This window comes from Camarhynchus parvulus, chromosome 2 (assembly GCF_901933205.1).
Source record: "Camarhynchus parvulus chromosome 2, STF_HiC, whole genome shotgun sequence".
Lineage (NCBI taxonomy): Eukaryota > Metazoa > Chordata > Aves > Passeriformes > Thraupidae > Camarhynchus > Camarhynchus parvulus.
Genome location: NC_044572.1, coordinates 104,313,233 through 104,326,620, shown reverse-complemented (window position 1 = coordinate 104,326,620; position 13,388 = coordinate 104,313,233). Strand labels below are relative to the sequence as shown.

At 38.8% G+C, this 13,388-nt stretch overlaps 1 protein-coding gene across 5 annotated transcripts in view; it reads right to left on the bottom strand.

Moving 5' to 3' along the window:
* GREB1L (GREB1 like retinoic acid receptor coactivator) overlaps nucleotides 1–13,388 on the bottom strand; it is a 132,151-nt gene that overhangs the window by 71,146 nt on the left and 47,617 nt on the right. For all 5 annotated transcript variants that reach the window (XM_030969324.1, XM_030969348.1, XM_030969341.1 and 2 more), the window contains one exon: nucleotides 4,309–4,409. The gene's annotated coding sequence lies outside the window, so the exon portion shown is untranslated. The remainder of the gene's footprint in view (nucleotides 1–4,308; nucleotides 4,410–13,388) is intronic.

The following is a 13,388-nucleotide window of genomic DNA, read 5'->3' as shown; positions in this document are numbered from 1 at the left end:
AAACTAGCCTTCACTAATGCACTTGGATAGAAGGTTAGGTAAGCTGTTGGTTCCTCACATCCTCCGAAAAAGGACTGTTTTTCTCTCCAGAGCCCAGTTTGAAAACAGGCAAGCCTGAACAAGAGTTCTCCTCAGTTTTACAAGGCTTAGTCATCCCTAAAAAGGAACCAGCAAAGGTGGAAATGAGCCCCTCTTCTTTCACAGAGGCTTGTGTCAAAATGTTTGTCAAGTTCCCACAGAGCACGTACCTGGGCACAGCTTTTCCAAAAGTACCATTTTCAAATAAGTCAAAATGATCATGCTTCTGCTCTTTTGGACTCAAAATATGTTTTAAAACGGAACAAGATTTTTCTTATCTGAAGCTCCCATGTAGTCACTAGATACAGAGGCACATCTAACATTTCTGCAGTCACTTTCAGCCCATTTTCAGCAGAGACAAGAAAAGACCAACACAGCAAAACCAGCTGCTTTCATGGCCGTTTCTATGTAGAAAACGATGCTCTGAACAGACAAGAAAACCCTCTATAGGTCAAAACCGTAACAATCAGCTTAAATCCACAAGTGATGTCAATTTACTATCAATCAGACACTTTTTGCAACTTCCCTGCTGGTGGGAAATTGTGTCCAAAGTTTTCATAGATAATTTTAGTGGAAATGAACTTCCAAGTGCAGAGTGCTTTGTAGAGTTCTTCCTTTTCCACAACATGTGTTTGTCACGTGTCAAAGCTGACTCTACTTTCTCCCCTCCCTAGAATACCACAAATTCTTCTGTAAAATAAACAAAGTTCTGTCCAGAATCTCCGAAATTACCGGAGGCAACCCTGTTTGAGATCAAAGATGCACATCACTGTTGGTCCATCTGCAATATCCCAGATTTTAGTTAGGATGAAATTTTCAAGAAACAGGCAATCAACAGAACAACACTTGAACACCATATCCAGGGATGTGGCTAAAAAAAAGAGTTTTGACATTCAAGCTACCTTTTCTAGATACTTAGGAGTCTCAAAAGTTGTTTGTGGGATAAATGTCCACAAATAACATTTATACAACACCATTGGGAAAAAAACCCACCTTCATCTTTACTTGAAACAGAAATCAAAAAATTCAAATAACATACTATTAATACTTAATAGGAGAAGGAAATAATTTTCAATTTCTAATGCTTATATTGTACTGTAATGCAACTCATCAACCATTACGATAAATTTGGGGGGAGGGGCACCTGTGTCTTACATGAAAAAAAATTGTAATAAAATATTTGACTTGTTGGAGGCATTAGATACCCTTCTGTACTTTTCTCCCCAAAATCTTAATGATGTTTACAGGCTGGACTTAATTTACATGCAACATAAGCATGCTAGCACAGGCAATCTTGATTCCCAAAGCTGCTATTACGGTTTAATGAGTCAGCAACACAGAATATTTACAGGTTCTACATATTCTTCATGGCATGCACGTAAAACTTCCAGTAAATCCTGGTACTCAAGAAACTAATAATCAAAATATTTTTCTGTGACTGTTGCCGCAGTGGAATACAAATACTATCCATAAAATTCTCACTGTGGGCTAAAATCTGCTTTAAAATTTTTTTAAAAACCCAAACCCCTGCTAAATAAACAGTTTATAAACACAGAACATTTTTCTCCAGTAGATGAGAAAAAAAATATAATAACACATCTAAACCTATTTTATGTACTCTGAGTAGTTACATTCTGGATTTACAAACTAAATTAAGCATTTCAGCTCCAATATGTACTCTTCTAAGCAGTTTAATTATAAAGATATAGCACTTAATTCCACATAGATATATATGTAAAATGTGATAGTCATTGTCTGTAGGGATAAAGCTGAAAATAGTCTCAGACCTCTCACTGAATTCCTACAGCAGAAGCCAGAACAATCTCATTGATAAATAAATCACTTAATCCTTTCTTCATTTGCCATCACCCTATTGCAAAAGCATGAAGCTGAAGCTGAGAAAGTCAAAGCTAAAGCCTGACCTTCCATCTCTATCCTCTCTGGCTGCTCCCTTGTGTACCCCTCAAACACATGCCATCATTTCCTGATGAGTTTAGAAGGGGTTATCAGGAGAATTTCAGGACATGTGTCAGTTTTGTGGCAACCTGAATGCTATACAAACATCTTCTGTGTTTAATAGGCGATTTGTATTTTAGTAGGTTTATCCATTCCCGACTTTATTTGTTTAAAGGTGCCTTAACCTTGACATAAATCAATGCTAGGCATCTGTATGGAGTACTTCTGAAGAGTTTAAAAATTAAACTCTTCAAAGAGCTGCATTTTGCAAGGAGGTTTCTTTCAAAAATAAACCAAACCAATGTGTCAACGTCTTTCTTCACTTCCCCCAACCTTGAAAATGACGCAGTTTATTCTTTTTTTTTTGCTCTTCTTACAGAGTTCTTCTACAGATCATGATGAAACACCAGGCTGGTCACTACAAAAACACCACCACCACTGGCTCCCAAGTACCTTTTTCTTCCTAATACAACCACGAGTGTTTGTGTAAGACCGCAGGGCCAGCGAGTCAGAGGCTCTGGGTCATGCCTTGCAGCAGCCCCCCCTTCCAAAGGAAAACAAAAAGCACTGAACCTTTTCTGCCACATGCCCAGTCCTTCCCCCACCACCTCTGTGGTGAAGTCAGCCATTATTACATTTCCTTTCGGGTTATTTACAAGGTCTTGGCTCTGACATTGATTTCTTATCTGTTTCTATGACAAATGTTAAGTGTTAATAAGCTGTCCTTTTAAAGAAAGATAATGCTAAACAAATTCTTGGAATTAATTACCCCAAACTTATTCTTTATTTTTTTTTTGTCCTGAGCATTGAAATAAGAACAGTAAAAATTACTCAAGACCAGAAAAAACACATTTTTTTCCTGCCTTTTAATAAGTGTTAGCAGATTAAAGGAAGTTACACTTTAAGCCAGGAGGTACCCTGAAAATCTAAAGCAAATTTGTCAGGGAATACAGACCAACCAGGCAGGCACAGCTCCCTTATGAACAGTTTTTTAAATTATAAGTGAAGAGTTACTTATTACTTTTTCAGATAATTTTTTCATGGTTTAAATTTTAGGATAAAGGGTGAAAGTTTCAGAAATCTTTTCAGTTACAGAACCATTAAAATGATAAACATTTGGGATCCCAAAGTACACTTCTACTCTAACTGTCCTTTCAGACCTGCATTGACTGCACTATAATAGCTGCCAACATTTGGTAAGGATTAGCCTTTCATTTAGACAAAAGCAAGCATTCCTTAGCTAAATCAGCACTTTTTGCCATCAGACTCATAAAACCTTTTCACAACACAGATTTTCAAGAGAATCCTTTAGGGTTTTAGGATGGTGCTCCTTTTACTAAGTAACAAAATACACCCCAGGGTGTCTCATTGACCGAACTCAGCTGTCCTTTGACCTCTGCAATTGTTTAGCCTAACTTCAGGTCCACAGAATCTGCCTCCCCCATCAAAAAGGCTAATGTTGCTTCCTCCTAGCACCTGGCGGAGCAAAATCCTGGAGGTTCCCCCCTCTTCCAGATTTATGCCACGTTCCAGATGTTGCCAAGCAGAATGTTCCTGCGGGCAGGTTTTGGGAGCCCCCGAGGGCTGTGCAGAACCTGGGCTGTGGCCATGACCCCCTTGCTCCGCTCAGGGCTGCCCTTGCCCCCAGGGATACAACAGGTCATAAAGCAGGAATAGATCTTCAGCCTTCTGGGTACACTGGCTATTTAAATGCAGCAAGAAACTATGTGAACCCAATATTGTGTACTGAGGCAAGCCTCCCCCCTCTCAGAAGGCAGGGGAAAAAAAGACCTGTGAGAATCTCAGTTGGAAGCACAAATCCACCCCAATCATTACCAAGATCTGCATTCTTCTTCCCATTTGTTTTAAACCCTTTGAGAGGACAAATAAACAAACAAACATTCACCCTCCAAGTGCATAAAACATATATTTAGCTAGTTGCTTAGATATTTGCAGAGCCTCTAAGTAAAACAGCAGAAGAAGATTGTTACAGCTTCAAAAGAAGTGTCATTAAATAATGAAGTTGACCTCATTGTGGCTATCTAAGAAAAAAATGGAAGCACAAATCAGCCCTCTGTTGAAGGCTTTTTGATTATATGAACTGAATTTCATGACTTTTTTTTAAGAACTTGGATATTTTACATGCCTGAAACAAAAATAAAATCGTTATTTACAGTCCACACAGCTCCTAAAATGCAGTCAATGGAAACGAAAGCAGAGATGCAGATCACAAACATACAGTGTATTGTCTATTAGGAAAGGCAAGTATGGTACCTTCTCAGATTCCTTTCAACCTATTCGAAATGCAGTCATGATTAAAGGATGCAGCTAAGAGTTTGTGAAGCCTTGCTGCATTGTTTAAAACTCCTGACCACCTGAAAAATAAAAAGGGAGAAAAAAATCAGAATTACTCATGCCAGCATATAATTTATAACAAGACAAAAACCCTTCCTGTGGAAACCTGGTCTAGGGTGAGAAAAGTGGGCCAATGATCATAAAAATCACATTTTTCTTTAGAGGAATGCTTGGTTGAAAGTGCTTGGTTGCTTCTCTATATTCTACCAGAAGTCCAAACTCAGAATTTGCACATTTTTGGCACTGAAGTCACTATATGACAGATTAGGAATTTATCACATTAATATGATAAAGTTAACTGTTGTAGAAACATTAAAAATATATATGATAATGCAAAAGTAATTATTTTACTATTTATAAAGAAACAACCTAAATGGGTGAACAGTTATCTACCCTATCAAAATTAAATCAGAATTAGCTGGTTGCTCTCCTATCTGGCTTTCCATAAAAATACTGAAGTGAAAACATTACTAATAGAAATCGCACTTAATAAAAGAAAATACACCTGAAATATCCCAAAGAATGGTAAAAATGGTGTAGCAAGCAGCAAGCAAAATAATAACTCCTAAAATACCTAGGGCTGTACAGAACACCAATTAACATCAGGAAAAGATTTAAATTAAGTTGTCATTGAGTGGACTTTGACAAGACTTTCTTAGGCAGACAAACTGGTTTGGTTTCTCAATAGAAACAGACCATATTTTGCCAAAAGATTTAAAGGAATTTTCCCTGGTGCTCGCAGATGGAATTTTAAGGCTTAAATCAGGGACTACAGGCACAGGCCCACTGGCAAAACCAGAACTCAGATGTACACCCCAAATTCAAACTCCAGGTTTTAAAATTAACGCCCTTAAAGCTTCCTCCTCCTCCTCCTCTCAATTTTAAACATCAGCCTGTTTAAGAGAGCAGCTGTAACCCTCACCTCTGGCTCAGGGAAGGTTTTGGGCAGGATTGTTGTGTCCTGAAGAAAGGCACTAAACAGCTCTATTGCCAGGGAGCACCGATGCTGCCCCCACGTCCCTGCGCGTCCCCGCCACACTGGCAGCAGCTCCGGCACAGAGGGATAACAGGGATAACACAGCAGCCCCGGACCAAACTGTAGGGCTCTGCACAGCCTGCAGCCACTGCAGAACGTCAGTAATCCAATTCCAGCTGCTCCTGGCTCTGAAATTGCTATTTTTCAGACACGTGCTGAACATTTCACCTGCTAGTAATGACATTTTTGTATTTTCTTCTAATTACACTCAAAGCTAGGACCTTTGGCCCTAGGCCACAGACCTCTATTCAGGCTGCACACATTCTCTTAAAGGCCCTGAGCCTTTGTTGTCACTCTCAGTCTTTCATCTATTATTTATATCCATTGAGAAGAGAGATACTCCACCATTTGTGAAGCTTTAAAGCTTCTAATCATCTTAATTTCTTCGCCTTTCAACCAGTGCTTCCCCTTATGGACCAATGCCAACAGGGTGACAAAATAATTTTTCAAGCCAAGATCCTCCTGGACCCTTCCCAAACCTTGACACACACTGGGCTGTAAGTGCCTTTTGTCCTTTGCTGGCTGCTTTTGCAAACACAGACCTTTGCTCAGCTTGGGGGTGGGGGGTGCAGATCTGCTTGTCAGAGCATTCAAGGCAGTTTTCTTGGGGTTTATGTGGTTTTGCACCACTTTCTCTCCGTTAAAAAGTCTAACTCAATTAGTTCAGCTAAATCAGAGATGCTGTAGGGAACCTTACCTCTTTTAAAAATATTAAGTACTTTCTGAAATGCCATCAACTAAGAATTTTAAGTTTCCTTTTTTTTTTTCCAAAAGCTAAACTGCTGATACGCTGCTTTGGTTTTTAGACTGTTATGTGCCCACTCAGAACTGACAGATAATCACACAATATTTAAGACACACAAAATACAGTTAACCCTTTTCCAGAATATTGGCAACATTAATTTGTCCTGACCATATAATATAACGTGACAAAAAAATATGTTTTTCATCTTATGTTCAGGTCATCTCCTTCTTATCCACCTTTACTTGCAAATGAAATAGGAAACAAATCAACAGCATTTTTGCCAAGATGCAGAAGACCTCTTCAGAATTCATCAATCACCAATCTTCATTGCCAAGACCTGTGAGATCTGCTGACGTGACTCACATCTTGGCTCTTTCTTCCACTATGGTCTGGCTTACTTTTGATTTTTAACAGTGCTTCCTTGTTGTCTGTCCCCTCTGAAGACCCCCAACCCCCACGTCTTTTCTTATTTTTACCATTTGCTTCAACCAGCAGTTCACTTGAGACTCATCCATCTTACAATGCCCAAAGTGACAGATGCTCTCAGGAATGACCATACTGTTGAGTGAACAAAAGATAACATCACCTCTAGGAACTCCGGGAGAAATACAACTTCAGCCCTGAGACACGGCTATCCCGGCAGAGACAGCACCATAAACCTCTCTCAAGTGAAAAAAAACCCCAACCAACAACCGTGGGGAAAAGGAATCTGACACAATTACAAGCCAAAAAGAGTATTCTTTCCATCCTATGCTGTAGTTAGTGGTGTTGATGACCTTTTTATTTTCTTTTTTTTTCCCCCTAATACCCCATTGAAGAATTTTTTAGAATTTACTTGTGATAAAATCAAGAGGAGAAGAGAAAATGGAGAAAATTCACACAAATACTGTTTCAGGACCCCTACAGACTTGAATGGAGGAAGAAGGCACTTTGCAACAGCTTCAGCAGAAGGTCACACAAGTCCTTTGCCAAAACACAGACATTACCTTGTTAAAATCTACACATCCTACAGACCAGCTGTTGCTCAGTTAAATTCCACAGGAATTCAGAATCATCATGCAAGCCTGTGCCCTTGAAAAATGCATACTGTAACCAGAGTAAGATTACTTTAATGTCACAGCTGCTTGATAAATGTGTAATCTGCAAGTAAAAACCCCTCAGTGTTCTGACATTTGAGCATGCATCACTTAAAAAAAATTAATTTAAAATGATAGATTTTTCCAGCCAACACCCACATATCCAGCTATAGAGTGATGCCTGTTCCTAAACAAAAATCTGCCCTCTGTGCTTGTAAGACTGAGCTAAAACCTGCTGTTTTGAAACATGCCCAAAATTCTCCATCCAGTCAGTGGAACAGGACTTGTTGAGGAGTCCTGGGTGGTAGAAAATATTACTTAAAAAAAAGGAAGGTCATATTAGCTTCTCCTGGTGACATATTTGCCAAAGTGGCACCACAAATGCTGAGAACGCCTCGTCTGTGGTGAGATACAAAGAATTTCCCTGTCTCTCAGTAAAGCTTTAAACAGCATCTCATGTTCAGTTTCCAAACCTTTCATGAAATAACCATCATTACAGTACATAAGAGCATGTGAGTTGCACAAATGTAAAGTTAGAGTTGTAAAATAAAATAGGAGGCCTGATAACCAAACACCTCCTGTCCAGTGTAAAGTCAGGGAAAAACCATTACATGGACTTCTTATTGATTGTATTCGGCCATATTTATTAATTTGTGATGAGTTATGATTTTAGGTCCCTATTCTGATGTAGAATGTTTCTGCTGTGCTCTCATAGCAGACCACATCAAACCACCAGACTGTAAATGCAGAAGTAATCTATAAATACACTATTTTTTAATATAAGCCATTTTCCCACAGTATACCATTCTGCAGTACCATTTTGTACATCCAACACACAGAAATTAAACTAAAAACCACTTTGGTCCTTCCTAAAGAGGATCCCAGCTCTGGGCCTCAGACCACCTTTATAGTTCCTCTCCTATTCTGAGCCCCTGAGTGATCTGACACCAAAATCTTTGATAAAATCCCCTTCAGTTGGGAAAAACATGAAGAGGAAAATCTACAGAAGACCATTACTGGTATATGACTGAAAAAGTTTTGTGCAAGACTCTTCTTTCCACCTCATATCTCATCAACTGGCAGGGCTCAAGGCATACTGCAACTGCCAAGAAGAAAAGAAATGAGAAGATTGACTCTGGAGGATGTACTGGGACATTCTGCTGTGGTACCTGAACCCACTAACTCCACTATACCTTGAGTGTCACCATGTCCAGAACAACTTTCTGAAGCTCCTTCCAACCCAAATAAATCAAAGAAGTGAATAATGAAGTCTGCACTTAACATCCTCACAGAAAAAAGGCTTGAAAATATTCAATGCTTTCACCCAAAATGCCTGAAATCTTGGCATCAGATATGGATGAAAAAGTAGTAAACTGTATCCTGCCTTAAAAAATCTGTACTCTGCACCCAAATGGGCATCTTATCAAGCAGCCAGCCCTTACACATTTTATCTCCAAATATTTATCACAGTAGAGGGAAGTGTTTATAATTAATATGCAATCCATCTTCCACATGCTGCTGCTTTTAAACAAGACAAAATGTGGGTAAAAGGTCAAAGCTACTAGAAAGGGCCTTGGAAAAAACCTCTGATATTACAACCATTTTGCTGGAAGAGACAAGGTGTAAAATTGATTACTGGAGCCAAACTCCATATGGAATAGGGCAGATCAAGGTACTGATCCAAACAGCAGTGAACAGTACCAGAACTGTTAGTATTAATGTGTTTGGTAACTCTAGACTGCTTTGAAAATCTCTCATTCCATGAGATTCACATTCTCCAATTGAAGCTGAGCCTTTTTACATGCATGTATGCAAAATCAGTTCTCATTCAATGCAATTTTAACATGGAATGACTGAAAAATTGATAATAAACTTACAGGTAACTTTTGTCATTACCATTAAGTTATTGACACTGAAACATGACCTTGAAATGACAGCTTCATTAATGCAAGGTTTACCAGGGAAGGTTTCAAAAAGCCCTGATTAAATTAAGTACTTTTAAACACAATAGGATCAATATGTATGCAGAGAATGTACACCCCCATGGCAAGTTCTGCTTGCTTGATTGATCAAAAACAAAACAATCCTGTGGCTTTCCAGATCTCAGCTGGTGCCAGAAATCCACATAGAAAAAAAAAACCCATCTAAATGAAACTCTGAAAAGGTTTACCCTTCACCAGTCTATTTGCACTTCAAAAACTCCTTAAGTCCTTCAGCTAAATCCCAGGGTTGAACCATTTCAAAAATGAGAGGGGGATGGCCATGATTTATCTTCTTTCCGTGCTCTGGACAGAGCTGTAAAATCTGCCTGCTGGTGTGCCTGTGTGCTACAGGCTTCTTTTCAAGAACCTTGGTTTCTTACCCGTTTTAGAAACAACTCTGCTCAATTCCTTACTGCCCTTTATTTCCTTCCAGCAGACACAAGTACCATTTTTAAGGGAAAATTTTCATTTTTGGGCACTGGCATGCAAGCTGATGAAGCTGAATCAGCAAAATGGCCAAGCATCTGAAATTAGCATTTTAAAGGAAAACATAGCAGATCTTATTCATACCTGTAAGGATTGGCTGTTGCCTTAGTGAATTTGTGCTCATGGAACACTTGTTTAACAATCTCATTTAAGCCTATCCCTTATATTTACTAGTACCAAACACATTTTTAGCAATAAGCTCAAAAAATTTTCTGTTTGTAGATAATCAATGTGTTAGGTCACTCAGGATGCATTTTCCAGGCTTCTGTACTTCAAGGTACATTACCAAGAGAAGGAAAATGGAGATTTCATGGGTCACAAACTTCTGCATCACAAGGACCTTCAGTGCTGCTGGCAGCCTAGTAAAACTCAATCAATACACTCATTTTATTTGTCCATTATTAAAACCACTGCACCCAAATTTCTACTGGGTTGGTTTTTTTTCTGAAGCGAAAATACCAATTCAACAACTATACTGACATTCTTTGAACACAATTTAAAGCTGTGATATTCAGTTTGTATATTAAAAAACATAAACACACACATACAATATAAACATAAATCCTACAGCACCGACACTGTGGAAGAGCACAAAGCAAGGGCACTGAAACATGTTTGTCCACTTCAACTTTTCTAAAGCTTTCTTCCACTCTTAAGACCCAACCCTATAAACCAATATAAGTGGCACAACTCCTACCAGTCTAAATTCTTCAGACTTGGGTAAACAGATAGACTTGTTCTCAAGGGAAACAACAATATGAACAGATTCAATATTAAGTATTTTTGCAAGGAAGGGGCCCACTTATTTCCAAAGTCTTATTGAGATTTTGCTTTTTATCACTGATTTTTTTCCCCTTCCATTCTAAAACAACAGAAATGGATGAAAATTATGTTATGAAAATATAAAAACATTGCACATCCTGCCACAGAAGGCTGAGTCTTAATTAGACTTAGAGTGAAGCTTCAAAAACATTGACATTGTGCTTGTTTTTGGGCAAGCCAAATACTGGCCCTAAGAAAACTGCAGGACTAATCTGGGGGAAAAAAACCCCAACCAGCCCTAATCACTCTATTAATCCCCACTCAAATCCACAAGGATACTTAAGTAAGAGGTTGAGGATATAAGAAGGAATGGCATCTTACTCAGCATCTGACATGCTACTCAACTCCTCAGAGTCCAAAACTCTCCTTTGCTCCAGAAAAAGAGTAAAAGGTGTTTTCATAATATATCCCCTTTTGTGCATATGCTTTTCATATTAAAAAACCCTCTCCAGTATAACTTGGTTTTTTGTAAAAACTGTAATAGAATATTTCTTTGATTTTGTCCTTCACTAGCTCATATTTGTAAGACTGCTGAGGGTGTTTATAAACTTGCATCTTCTCCTGGTGTGCTTGCAAAAATTCAGTATTCCAGCTGCCACCTCATTAGCAAAACACTTTAACTTCCCTACATGAGCAAACATTTGCTATTTTAATAAAGTTTTCATGAAGGTAGAAGTTTGTCTCTTTTTACCACATCCCCTATTACCAAGAACAATCTTTGTATAATATGTATTGTAATAAAGAAGTTTTGAGTATTTGTGTAGCTATCAATTTTTTCCATACTTATTTACAGCTCCTGAGAAAACCCCAAATGGACACACTAATCAATTGAATTTGGTACTTCTATTTCAAGCAAAGTGAATGTCACGACACCACAGCCAGGTAAACCCACTTTAGAAATTGAAGTCTAAGCAGACAGAAGAAAAATACCATAAAACAGAAAAAAGAATCTGGAAAAACAAAACACCAGTAAGAAATACCCTGTGGATTCATTAGCAACCAGGGTGGCAGGCTTTCCTCTAATTCCCTTTAAAAGCCCATGACTACCTGCAGAGCCTGGGAGTGCAAATCACATTAGTGGAGCCACCAGATGACCAAAGAAAGCACTGGAGGCCTGGTGAAACCAGTAAACAAAAGGCAGCATTCCAGCTGAATGCCGCTGCTAGAGTCAGCATTGTAAGATGCTTGGATCTGATAACCCAAAAACCAGATTAGCTGCAGGCAACAAAAGAGTAAAATGAGAAACAAAGGGGTCATTTTGACACATGAAGAAATCATTTCCATTAAACCATCTTGAGTTCACTGTGTAGTTATAAAAACTGCTCCTACTTGAAGTGACATTTGAAGCAATGAAGCTGTGACAGCGCAGTGTCTTGGAAAAGCTCCTGAAGTAACACATCCTTGAACGCCATATAATTTAAAGAGGTAAACTGGCCTCTTTGTCTTTGAATCTTTATGACGTTTTAAAGGTCTAATAATGATTTTTAAATCTGTTGTACAGATTTCAGTTAGAAGACTTAACACATATGGCTAGGCTGGAGGAACAGATTCACTAGTTTGATCTGTATTTAAAAGTCTCCTGCAGAAAATGCACATACTACAATATTCTCATATAATTACACCAGAAGGCTGCCTTCTCCCTCCAGTCCCCATCTCCTCATGTGTGCCTCACTTACTGTCAACACAGGAAAGAATCATATTATATTCCTTATCAGAAGCTTAAAACAGGATTTTGATCCTGAAAAAAGCCCAGGCACACTATAACCACAAGGACCAAACTGCAAAACTCAAACACAAAAGTCTGTAAGAATATGCAGACACCAGAGAGAGAGAGAGAAGTCAAAACTTTCCAGGGTAAAATTGGAAAATTTGCCACAATTTTATCTTATACAATTAAGAATTCTATACACTCAGAGCCAAAACAAGTATTTTCCTTTCTTCACAAGACAGTAAATTGTCCTGCTATGAAATATTCACGAGCTAGAAGAAATTTCTGAGGAACACTGTGGTATGCAGAGAACATTTCAGCTTGCTGGCTTTGCTCTCTGCATCTCTTGCTGCTAGCACACGACACAGAAAGCTGACACACAGTGAGGGAACAAGCCTTCCTGGAACACCACATTTCTTCCCTGGGTTTTGTACACATACAGCAACTAAACCCGCTAGCATCAGTTAGGATGGGATCTCACATATGTAGCATACCTATCCACAGCCAGCTGATTCCTCTCAGTGACAAATGCAGAGAAAACAGACCCAAAAAAACATCTCAGCAGAGTCTGGTGGGGACAGTATAAAAGGACAACCTGCAGCTGTGTCCAGACACAAATATATGGTATGCACTGACCTGGAAATCCTGGCTCAGTGAAAGGCTTGTCAGAAAAAGCTTTGCAAACGTCTTCTGCTATTTGGTGAATTTTTCAAAGTACACAGCCATGAAACACATCTGAAAGGGGAAGATATAATGCAGGCCTCTAATTACAGAATATGGCCATCTCTGGGGACATTTGTGCCATCATACTCAACAAAGCCCAAAAGACCAATGGTATGGAGTAGGTACTGTGCACATACGGTTTTTCCATGCTTCCAAACCACTCTGCTGTGGAATACTACCATGGCATCCATGCTGCTTCTAGTATTTTTGCCACATACATGACCCAAGAGAAAAAAGATGGATGGGCAGAAGACAGACAGACTAAAAGCCCCTCTGCTCTTATTGTTCTTTTAAAGATATCTTCTTACCCAAAACAGCACTCAGGCATAAACATGCCTTTATAAATCCAGAGAAGGAAAACGTGAAAGGTATGAAGAACAGCATCAAGAAGAAAGGAGATTTCAAAAGGAAATATGACTTG